The following is a 12,869-nucleotide window of genomic DNA, read 5'->3' on the forward strand; positions in this document are numbered from 1 at the left end:
TGGGGCGGGGTGTAGCAATGCATTCTTTAACTGTCTCTCAATGCAACACCATGTTATACAAGGAATGGATGCGGAAAAGATAATAGCATCTATGTAGTACAATAATAATAAATAAATATTGCCTATAGCAATAACATATTGGTGCCTTAATTGCAAGCCTTTGTTCATCCCAGTAGTTATTAGTTAAATGTTGTTTGATATTTCCAAACTTTCTTTTTAAGCTTCCTTTTGTAATTTTTTTAGCTTTATTACCAGCGCAATTTTCAGCCTCTTTCAATCACAGTTGCGTGCAATTATTGTTTGAAAACTGTGAATTCATCCAATAAAACATCAAGTATGGTTGAAGAATACAGTGTCTCTGTGTTGTTCCTGCATGGTGGACACCCACACCAATTAGCTATCTGCTTCTGAACAGTATGCATTTATTTATGCATTTTGAACTTGCTGGATCCTGTTTCACAAAACAGCATTATTGAGAAAGCCAGATAACGGCCCAGTAAAACCCAGGACGGACCCAAACTGTAGTTTTCTGTGGGCAAGCTCAAGTGTGGGGTGCCCACAGAAAACCCACATGGGAGCCAACAGGCCCATAGCCCTCAGGTAAACAGCAGTGTGCAAGGGCTAGGCCTACTTCATCCGTGTGAAGGCAAGAGTGATGTAACAGTCAAATGAACTTTTCCATCCATGGTCACCTTCCTTACTGACTCTCCTCAAGTTATATCAACTAATTGTTTATAAATATTTTGAAACTCTATTGTATGAATAGTTACTTAACTGTGCTGTTGGAGTGCCAATGGGGACCGCTTGATGAAATTTTTCCCGAACTATCACTTAGGCGGTTGCTTAAGGGATAGCTTCTACGTGCAACGTTACTAGGCCCATCTACCTTTCTAAGATCGATTATTCACTCCATGCAGCGACTGTTTGACTGCATTATGAGAGAAGTTCTTTATGAATAAAACTGCAGGAATACTTAAAAATATAGAATTTATCATGACTGGTGGGAACTTACAAACTAAATTATCCAACCGTATACATATATTATATATAATTTTGATGTGATATCAGATTGTGGTATCAAATCTCGTCCTGCTACTCCACCTAGAAATGCGCCTTCTTTGGCATGTCATGTTTTATTTACATTATTTTAATATCTTTGTCATGGTGCCTTAAATGACTTTTTGAAGTTTAACGGTCTTGGTTGTATTAGGAAGAAATTAATTCTGGGTGGATTTGGGCATGCCTCAGACTCATGGTGTGAGCGGTATCGGAGTGAAATTGGAGCGAAACAGAGCGGCCGCTCCGGCCTCTAAACTAAAAAGCGCTCTGCGGTCCAACAAAATTCCATCCGCTCCGCTCCTCGCTCGCTCGCGCTCCGCTCCACTCACTAGCTCTGTTTGCTATCAGGGTTGATTTGCCAGAAGCACCATCACATTACTGGTGTAATTCACTATTTTCTCTGATTAGCTGACATTTTCAATAAAAGCGCAAAACGCACCAACAAGAAAACAACATAAGCTATGGCAAAAAAGAAGCGGCCCCAAAGCTTCACCGCAAATTAAATGGAGATATTGTAAGGGGATGTGGGTGGAAATTATTTTCCAGTATTAGGACTATGATGTCCAACAAAACAAAGAAAGAACTATGGTTAAACATGTAAAACCCCACGCTAACCCAATGACGGAATTTATCGGGGGCCGAAGGGGGTTTTGCGTGCTTGTCCTTCTGGCGTTGCTGGGAGAACATTAGTAGGGTTAATTATTATCCTCTGTACAAGAACAGAGCACAATTATGTTTAAGAATATACTAGGTCCGTTGCCATGGGTCGGATATGGATTGACCTGCCCCATATCCCGCTTACAGCTGGCCAGAAACGGATCAGTACAATTCTTCATATTCTCCATTCTCAAACGGGGCCGTATTGTACGCTTAGTGGTTACTATAGTTTTACTCGTTTATCTGACTCCATTTAAAATATAATTTAGAAATTTGGGTTTGTAACTTACGCGGACCTCGGGAGTGATTACATTCGACTCGTACCTGCGCCACCATTACTCCCGGGATTAACATTACTGCTGAAGTCTCAGTTCGGTGGAGAACTCAGAGGCTGAGGGTCCAGTCAACACAATACATGCAAACCTGCCATGATAGTTGCGAGCCCAGGTCAGCGTAGCATTAACTGGGCTCCTTAGAGTTAATTTGGCAGGAACCAGTGCTGTAACGCCCATGGGTTCCCTTCGCACCAGATTACAAGAGCCGCGCGTCCCCCGACCCTTTAACGGACAGAAACTTGCTGGCCTCACAGCTTAGAACTACCACAGATGCACCACGCCGCCGATCGGTCAGTCTTTAGCCACCATTTCCCCCTGAGTATTCAGTTGTAATTTAGGCTGAAAAGGTACAAGATGAATTAGAGTCATGGAGATCACGCAAGTTACAAACAAAATAGTTTATTCGCAGACAGGTAGGTTATTAGCTTTAGAATATCACAATCAATTACAAAATACACAAATTAAGAATAGAGATAGAGTAAATAATCATACCTAGCCTGCTTGGACTACACACAAACACAGAGTATAGAATATGCCGTGTGGAAAGTCGAATACGATCTTCCGCTGCTACACATACATACATACATACATACATACAGTACATACATACACAAGACATGTTGTGTGAGAAGTCGAATACGATCTTCCCGATACTTACATATACATACAATGTGCTGTGTGGGAAGTCGAATACGATCTTCCCAGAATGGTCTGTCTCCCTTGCTTTTATGCCAAATCATACGTTTGGAACCAGGTGGCAGTGCCATAAATCAACCTAGAGGGGATGAGGGGATCTGGAATTTAGACCCCCACCCTTGGGGGTTGTTGAGTAGGGAAAATGAGATGATTACCAAGAGAGGATGTGTAGGTTTTCCCTTGAGTTACTGAAACTATGGTTTATTAAACTCCATTTGGTATGAAATGTATCTCATCCGATTCCTTGATTTTACCAGATCACATCCATACCAAACAGATTACCCTTATGTTTTCCATTTTCCAGTTTCCTGTTCTCCATTTTCTCCTCTCTCCTAAGCACACCTCCCCCACCATCTCAGTCCTCGCTCACTGCTGATGACTTTGCGGTATTTTTTGACGAGAAGGTTGGCCCCGTTATCTCTGCTCATGGCATCTCCTATCATTGTTATGCCGATGACACCCAACTCTTTCTCTCCTTCCCCCCATCAGACACACAGGTCTCTACCCATATCTCCGCCTGCCTGAGAGACATCCAGAGCTGGATGGGCAACCACCATCTAAAGCTCAACCCAGATAAGACGGAGGTGATCTTCATCCCTGCTTTAACCTCTCCCTTCTCTGATTTCTCCATCTCACTAGGGGATACCACAGTGACCTCATCCCCTAGTGCAAGAAACCTTGGAGTGGTGATGGACAACAGGCTATCCTTCTCCACGAACATCGCTACGGTGACCCGGGCGTGCAGGTCCTTCCTGTACAACATCCGGAGAATCCGACCCTTTCTCACCACCTACTCCACTCAGCTCCTTGTTCAAGCAATGGTCCTGTCCCGCCTGGGCTATTGCAATTCTCTGCTGGCTGGCCTTCCAGCATCTGCCATCAGACCCCTACAACTCATCCAGAATGCTGCAGCCCGTCTGGTATTCAATGTTCCCAGACATTCACATGTCACCCCCCTGCTCAGCAACCTCCACTGGCTGCCTGTTATGGCTCGCATCAAATTTAAAACTTTGGTGCTCGCATACCAGGCAGTTAAAGTGTCGTTGCTAGGAAACAGAAGCTCTCAAGGTCCGATCTCCAATCAGTTGTAAAACAATTCCAGGAAGTGAAAAGATCCCACGAAAGCAAAGTCTGCAGAAAATTTGACTTTATTGTAGCACACGTGCACAAAAGCCAGTTAAAATCCTCAGATTTCCAACCTTGAATAATAGACAAAACCTTCTTTTTATGCACAATCCTTATCTCAGTACAACCAATAGCTTTCTTAAAAACCATCATATGACTTGGCTATGTTGCAGATGTTTACTTTTCAGTCCTGAAACCACTGTGGCGAATTTTCCCCTTGATTCCCAAAACAAAGAAAGATCATTTTCCATACATTTTGTGCTATAGGCTGTGTCGTCTAATAAACTTAAATCTTTAACATGAAAAACATATGAAACACGGTGCTATTCACTATATAGTGTTTTCCAGAACTTTCTACGACCTATAGATCAGTTTTGGTGATTTCCACCTCATATTAATCATTTCACTTAACTTTGGATTACATGTGGGTCACCTATGCATTTCTAATAACAATATTCATCAGTAAAAAGTCATAAAAGAGTACACAGATGTACTGAGCATCAGTCAAATCAAAATCATAGAAATTATATGATAGACATCAAATGAAAAATAAAAGTAAGTCATAGAAAGTATAAATAAACTGAACAGCAGTGACATCATAGAAGATATACATTAATCATCAAAGAAATCATGGAATATATATTACTACACATCTAATCACTACTTTATTCTAAGTGACTAAACGTAATTCTTTAATCTTGCAGTCTTTGCTCTCCTTTCGACAGTGTACACTGTGGTTTCTTGCGTTTTCATAAGCTTGGTTATAAACAGGTTCTAGGTTCATTCAATTTAATAAAAACAGCATACATATGATATATTGATTATATGTTGTGTATACATATATATTGATACACTCTTAGCCTACATTTTCGAAAGTGTTGAAGGAACCAGCTTGTTCATTAGGGCAGAGTCTGATTTTGATTTGTACTTTTTTGGGGGGGGGTCTCCTGCTCTGTGAATTTTCCCTGCAAAAGGATCAGCCCCTGTGTATATTCAATCCCTTATCAAGATCTATACACCAACAAGACCCCTCCGTTCTGCCACTTCGTGCCGTCTGGCGCCTCCCCCTCGCCACACCTGCACTTCACGCTCACGACTGCTGTCTGTCCTGGTCCCACGGTGGTGGAATGACCTCCCGGTGAATGTCAGAACGGCAGAGTCTCTGACCTCCTTCAAGCGCAGACTGAAGACCCATCTCTTCAGGCTACACCTTTCCCTCCCCAACTCACAATCACTGTGATTAGCCTTAGACCGTAATGGCACTTATGTATAGATATCGTTACTTGTATAGGTATTGTTGTTTTTATTGGCTGTTGTTGTATTCTAGCTGCCAACAGTGGTTTGCTAGTTTGAATGTTGATTGTACTCTTCAAGGGTTCTGAATTTCTGTATGTTTACACTAGGACTCGGAACTGTACTGTCCTCTCAGGTCTACTTTTGCACTTGTTCTTGTGATTGATTTGCACTTTGTTGTACGTCGCTCTGGATAAGAGCGTCTGCTAAATGCCACGTAATGTAATGTAATGTAATATTATGTTGCAGCTATCATGAAACTTCCCTCCTGATTATCCATTTTACATGCAATTCCTATTACCACTTAATGCAATAATTCCAGGATCACATGGGCAATGTTTTCAAGGTTTTACCTTGTCTATTTACTATCTTGATAGCAGTTTTGAATATTTAATCTAGGAGAACAGTCATTACATTACATTACATTACATTATTGGCATTTGGCAGACGCTCTTATCCAGAGCGACGTACAACAAAGTGCATACCCATAACCAGGGATAAGTTCGCTGAAAGACCCTAGAGGTAAGTACAATTTCAACTGCTACCTGTACAACAAAGATAAGGACAAGGGGCTTTTTTTTTTTTTTTTTTGAACAAACAAACAAACAGAGCAAAAGTCACCAAAGTTAACTATCCAAACACTGCTTCCCTAGCCAACTAAAAATACCGATACACAAAGCAAGTCACAGAGACAACAATTAAGGTTCACAGGGAGGTAGGGAGGGATGGGGAGAGGTGCTGCTTGAAGAGGTGCGTCTTCAGCTTGCGCTTGAAGGTGGGGAGAGATTCTATAGTTCTGACCTCAACGGGGAGTTCGTTCCACCACCGTGGAGCCAGAACAGACAGTAGTCGTGAGCGTGAGGTGGAGGTTCTGAGAGGGGGAGGTGCCAAGCGGCCTGTGGAGGCTGAACGAAGAGGTCTGGCAGGGGTGTAGGGTCTGATGATTTTTTGCAGATAAGCTGGGGAAGACCCTTTAACTGCTTGGAAGGCTAGCACCAATGTTTTGAATTTGATGCGAGCCATGACAGGCAGCCAGTGGAGGGAAGTAAGCAGGGGGGTGACGTGTGAGTATTTGGGAAGGTTGAAGACCAGACGAGCTGCTGCATTCTGGATGAGTTGGAGGGGTCTGATGGCGGATGCTGGGAGGCCAGCCAAGAGGGAATTGCAGTAGTCCAGGCGGGACAGAACCATCGCTTGGACCAGGAGCTGGGTCGAGTAGGGGGTGAGAAAGGGGCGGATTCTCCGTATGTTGTATAGGAAGAACCTGCAAGACCGGGTCACCGCCGCAATGTTCTCGGAAAGGGACAGTCTGCTGTCCATCACCACGCCGAGGTTCCTTGCACTGGGTGACGGCGTGAGTGTGGTATCCCCGAGAGAAATGGAGAGATCCAGATGGGGAGAGGTATTAGCAGGGATGAATATCATTTCAGTTTTACCTGGGTTGAGTCACCGGTGTAATGGCAGCAGTGCCCAAATGAGGGCACGGTGACATTGTCCGGAGTCTTCCCCCTTGGAGGTGCCCTGGTAGTCGGTCACGATTCCCATGACTTATTGACCCCTCAACTAAAACATCTTCCCCTTATCTCCTTGGCCTGACACTCCCTAGCTCTCAGGCCCCTCACAAATGGCAGCCCTTCCTGACCTTAAACACTACGCTACAGGCCGCCCCATCATATCTATGAATGCTGTAGTTGGGAGTTTTCATGATAACTGCATTATGCTGTAAATATGTATTTGTGCCTCTCATGGCAATATACCTTTTGAATAAACCTGATTTGGGTGAATGAAAGGAAAGGAGACACAACCCCAGATTGCTTGGTTTCTTCTCCTTATCTCCGAAATCCAGGCCTTAGTTCTTGACCCTTAAAGTGAGTCACCCATCTATAATTTACAGCCAGGCCCACCAGGCAGGGGGCTAAAACACATGGCTTCTACAGAGACAGCTTTTGCCCAGTTTCCCCTCGGCTCCTGAATGGTTATGCTATCAAAGGTAGACTGTTACAAAAACTAGACCATTAAACCAGTCGCACTGAGCCAATCAGAATAACACCAAACATTACTATATTCTGACCTGGGATTATCATGAAACATCTTTATGACATCTCCAATATTCCTGTGCTCTAACCTGTCAGGAATGTGAGAAAAGGGGGGCCCCCAGGGCCCAAGAAGGTGCCTCTAACAATCCTTCTCTAGCTCTCCCCCAAAGGCATGTGTGCCAACGGTGGGGGCTAACAATGTATGCTCCAGGAGGAGAAGTCAGCAAGCTGACCAGCGCATGAGACCAAATGTTACTTATGACTGGCTTACAGATTCCCCCCTTGGCCCAGTGGGACACACAACACAGTTCCAAGGGGTCACTGTGAAAGCCGTGGCTATACATGTAATTCCCTGCGGATGCTTGGGGTCTCAATCCCGACAGTGTTGACACCTGCAGGTGGCTGAGCACCGAAGCAGCAGGGGTAGAGGATTTTAGGGAGTGGGATGAGGCTGCTGATGACGGACCCTCAGAACACCCAGTCCCACCAGTCCCACCATGTGTAGGCATCCTGGGCAGAGCTGGTAGAGAAGTTAGCCCTGGACGACCTGTTGCACCAGGTCCATTAGGTCAGTCAGAGACCACGCACACTGTCCAGAAATAGTGTCCTTCCACCACAGAAAGACATCCACCTCCAGGGGAATTCTCCTCAGAACGCAGATCTGACCCATTGCGAAGTCCTCAATCACTTCCAGTTGATCAAATGACTCGCTGGACAGGTCAGACCTTCATGCGTGAAGGAGCTCATCTCGCTGATGACGCACTACTGTGGGTGAGACACTTGGACGATCTCAGCGTGGCCACACAAAAACTGAACACTAATACATTTGGCACAAAATGGGAAAATATTGTTAGACATATAATCATGGCAAGATGTTTCATGACAACCAGTGCGAGTGGTGAATATAGTCTTCATGTCCCTTATAGAGATATGCACCAATACGGTGATCTAATTTAAATACCTAATTCTTCACTCCTACACAGGTTGAGCGTATGGTAGTGGAATTTAGATAGACCTGTTTTAGGTGAATCAAAGAAAAAGAAACCAAGAATTCAATATAGACAGTAAAACTATTTATAGTAAACATACAAACAATACATAGATACATTAATGAGGTGGATAATGAATATTTTATCTTTGTTCTGACACAATCCACCTATGCCAGTCTAAGGCTTCAATGAACTCCCTTACGACATGACTAGGGTTCTTGTGCAGACAAAAGTCCAGAATATCTTGCTGGCAGCAGCAAACCAACCCTTGGCATATGTTCTGCAGGCTAAGACACGCTCGATGGTATGGGTCTGATGGACAAGTGAACGGCTAATAGAATGGAGCGCCTGCGCTTCAGATCTAACAGCCGTGAATATATTTTTTGTAAACTATTAATGATATGTTTGAGACCAGTGATCATCTGGTTTAACAAACTTGATGAAATTTAGGATAATTAATGATCCTATAAGTATTTGGATGGCACGTCTGCCTAAGAATTCAGAAACTAAATTATCGAGCTGTGCCTGTAGCCATGCATACTACTATATTGCAGTCTATCGCAGTATATGCAGACCAGAATGCTGGGAAGGTTAAAACTAACATATACCAAACACAAGATGTATAACGCAGCTATTTGCTTCAAAATATAAACATTTATGCAGGGTGAATGTCTGCATAAATCCATACGTCAAATTAAGGAATGATTAAAAACAATAAAAATATACACATTTATGCAGGGTGAATGTCTGCATAAATCCGTAGTCAAATTAAGGAATTAATCAAAAACAATAAAAATATATACATTTATGCAGGGTGAATGTCTGCATAAATCTGCAATCAAATTAAAGAATTTATCAAAAACAATAAAAATATACACATTTATGCAGGGTGAATGTCTGCATAAATCTGCAATCAAGTTAAACAATTGATCAAAAACAATACATCAAAACCAAAATAAATCATACACTCCCTCAAGATAAACCATTGAGAGTGCAGGTTCACTGCTCTTACAACAAGAAACACCACACGTGACAAACAATTAGGGAAGGAGAGACAAAACGCACAAAGGGAGCTGTGAGGGGGCAGTGAGAAACTGAAAAGCTTGAAACTGTGGGGGGAGTAGAATGACCCATAAATCAGTCCTTGCCAGAAAATGACCCCCCTTGTTAGGTTTTATGCCCAGAGATGTAAGAGGAGGAATTGCTTCTTCTCCTTTACTCTTAAATTTGCTTAAGCATTTTTCATTTGGAACACCTTCCAAAATATAAGCCAATTCAGTGTTACTGGGCTATAAAGACCTCTCCTGTTGTAAACACCTCACCGTATAGGTACAGATGCCACAGGTCACTGTAAATCAGTGAAAACTTTAAAGGGTTCATTTCATGGCATTAACTAGTTTATCTAAGGTCTAGAAAATATTCTAATATATATGTTTTATGTTAGTGGGAGAAACCACACAAACATATAATTAGATTTTTAAGTACACACATGCCTCAGTAAATCTAACTGACATCCAAGTAAGTATATTAGTGTTATTAACTAACAATTCTTAAATGACATGCACAGACATACAGTATACTGTATATTTTACATTACATTACATTATTGGCATTTGGCAGACGCTCTTATCCAGAGCGACGTACAACAAAGTGCATACCCATAACCAGGGATAAGTTCGCTGAAAGACCCTAGAGGTAAGTACAATTTCAACTGCATAATATAATAATATAAATCCTCTGCATTCACAGTGGTGCAGCTAGAGCACACAAAGTGAAGCAGAGGAAACTAATATGGTACACCATGATGCACTATACATTTGACCTATGCCTGAATTATTTAATTTATCCTTATAGGATAAATGATGTAATCAGGGAATTCATCCTTTTTATTAAGGATGTATCCCTACCAGGGCAAAGTTTATTTTACATTTATTACAGAACAGTTGTTATATTTAACTATCCACATGCCTATAACAAATGCTTTCCAAACTATAGCCTATATATTTAATTACAAGTATACAACTGTTGCCACTACAGGTAACACATGCCAGAGGACTCAGTTTCCAGCCGCTCAGAAAGACATAAATGCTGTGAGGCGACACCCAACACCAGTCTCAGAGGTCTAGACATAGGCACCACGTGCAGCATATTCCACAACCTTGCAACAGCGCATCAGAGGGGTGGAGACTTATATCTGGAGTGGCACCCAGCGGCCCTATGATGTAACATCGGGCCCAGTATACAGAGATATCACAACCACTGATACAGGCCTCAATCACTGAGACTTAAAACTGCTGTTCCCGACAGACGGATACCCGATAGCCTCAAGTCTTGTTATAAACACCACACTTGTTATAACCACTACAATCAGAGGGCTTGAGACGTACACCCGCCGTGGAACACAGACACCCTGGGTTCAGTATCAGCACTCTCCAGACTCTGCTTCTAGGTCTGGAACCTAGAACCTAGGCTATGCCCCTGATTCAGCACTCAGTTGCAACTTATAACAATTTCTGCAATTATAATGGAGAAACTTGCCACCTTTAACGGAGCTCAAGCTTACTCCAAAATTAATATTATATATGCGCATCCTAACAGACCGCGCAGATATGTATTATTAATCAACTTTCAAAGCTTACCAGCTCATAAACCACTCATCCCTACAAACAGTTCTAAACATTTTTACCTTCTCTGTGACATGCTTGTTTGCAAACATGTTGCTACCGGAACCTACTTGCTCTTTAAGCTAATAGCCACAGCAACACAGCGCAGTTACGAAACATGCACATCAACATTTATCTCTCTTTACCTTCTCCAAAATTACGTGACATACCCTGAGAGGTAGGAACCTGCAAATATGACTGGATTCCACAGTCCCAGCCCTGTCCAGGATATTTTGATCCGTTACACAGTGTTCATGCAGTAAACTAACACAACTCTCCCAAACATAAGCTGAGATTAAATAAATTGTGCTACTCACCACACCAAGGACCGCAAAACCAGATGGAAGAAAAACCACACACCCGCGGTAATGGGTATCATGCCGGGTTGCACAACACCACCAGAAGGAGAAAACTTCAGACACCTCACCCATTGTAAGCCTCAGCAGGCGAATCTTACATGAATGAAAGCTGTTCATATCGAGCTTACCAACTGTAAAACTCCAGATTCCACACACATGCATGAAATTTGATCACATCGGCAGACAAATCTGATATGAATGAAAATTACCATCACGTCGGACAAATCTGATATGAATGAAAATTTGATCACGTCGGGGTCACCAACTGTAAAACCCCACGCTAACCCAATGACGGAATTTAGCGGGGGCCGAAGTGGGTTTTGCGTGCTTGTCCTTCTGGCGTTGCTGGGAGAACATTAGTAGGGTTAATTATTATCCTCCGTACAAGAACAGAGCACAATTATGTTTAAGAATATACTGGGTCCGTTGCCATGGGTCGGATATGGATTGACCTAAATGGCAAATGGTGAATGGCAGGCATTTATATAGCGCCTTTATCCAAAGCGCTGTACAATTGATGCTTCTCCATTCACCCATTCATACACACACTCACACACCAACAGCGATTGGCTGCCGTGCAAGGCCCCGACCAGCTCGTCAGGAGCATTTGGGGGTTAGGTGTCTTGCTCAGGGACACTTCGACACAGCCCGGGCGGGGGATCGAACAGGGCAACCCTCCAACTGCCAGACGACTGCTCTTACTGCCTGAGCCATGTCGCCCCCTATCATGACCTGCCCCATACAGCTGGCCAGAAACGGATCAGTACAATTCTTAATATTCTCTGCTCTCAAACGGGGCCGTATTGTACGCTTAGTGGTTACTATAGTTTTACTCGTTTATCTGACTCCATTTAAAATATAATTTAGAAATTTGGGTTTGTAACTTACGCGGACCTCGGGAGTGATTACATTCGACTTGTACCTGCGCCACCATTACTCAATAGATGCTCCCGGGATTAACATTACTGCTGAAATCTCAGTTCGGTGGAGAACTCAGAGGCTGAGGGTCCAGTCAACACAATACATGCAAACCTGCCATGATAGTTGCGAGCCCAGGTCGGCGTAGCATTATCTGGGCTCCTTAGAGTTAATTTGGCAGGAACCAGTGCCGTAACGCCCATGGGTTCCCTTCGCACCAAATTACAAGAGCCGTGCGTCCCCGACCCTTTAACGGACAGAAACTTGCTGGCCTCACAGCTTAGAACTACCACAGATGCACCACGCCGCCGATCGGTCAGTCTTTAGCCACCATTTCCCCCTGAGTATTCAGTTGTAATTTAGGCTGAAAAGGTACAAGATGAATTAGAGTCATGGAGATCACGCAAGTTACAAACAAAATAGTTTATTCGCAGACAGGTAGGTTATTAGCTTTAGAATATCACAATCAATTACAAAATACACAAATTAAGAATAGAGATAGAGTAAATAATCATACCTAGCCTGCTTGGACTACACACAAACACAGAGTATAGAATATGCCGTGTGGAAAGTCGAATACGATCTTCCGCTGCTACACATACATACATACATACATACACAAGACATGTTGTGTGAGAAGTCGAATACGATCTTCCCGATACTTACATATACATACAATGTGCTGTGTGGGAAGTCGAATACGATCTTCCCAGATTGGTCTGTCTCCCTTGCTTTTATG

General features: G+C 43.0%; 1 pseudogene; it reads right to left on the bottom strand.

The window, feature by feature from the left end:
- Positions 1–7,733: 7,733 nt before the first annotated feature.
- On the bottom strand, positions 7,734–11,926 carry LOC133123464 (uncharacterized; annotated as a pseudogene).
- Between the last annotated feature and the right edge of the window lie 943 nt (positions 11,927–12,869).

Source organism: Conger conger, chromosome 3 (genome assembly GCF_963514075.1).
Source record: "Conger conger chromosome 3, fConCon1.1, whole genome shotgun sequence".
Taxonomy (NCBI): Eukaryota; Metazoa; Chordata; class Actinopteri; order Anguilliformes; family Congridae; genus Conger; species Conger conger.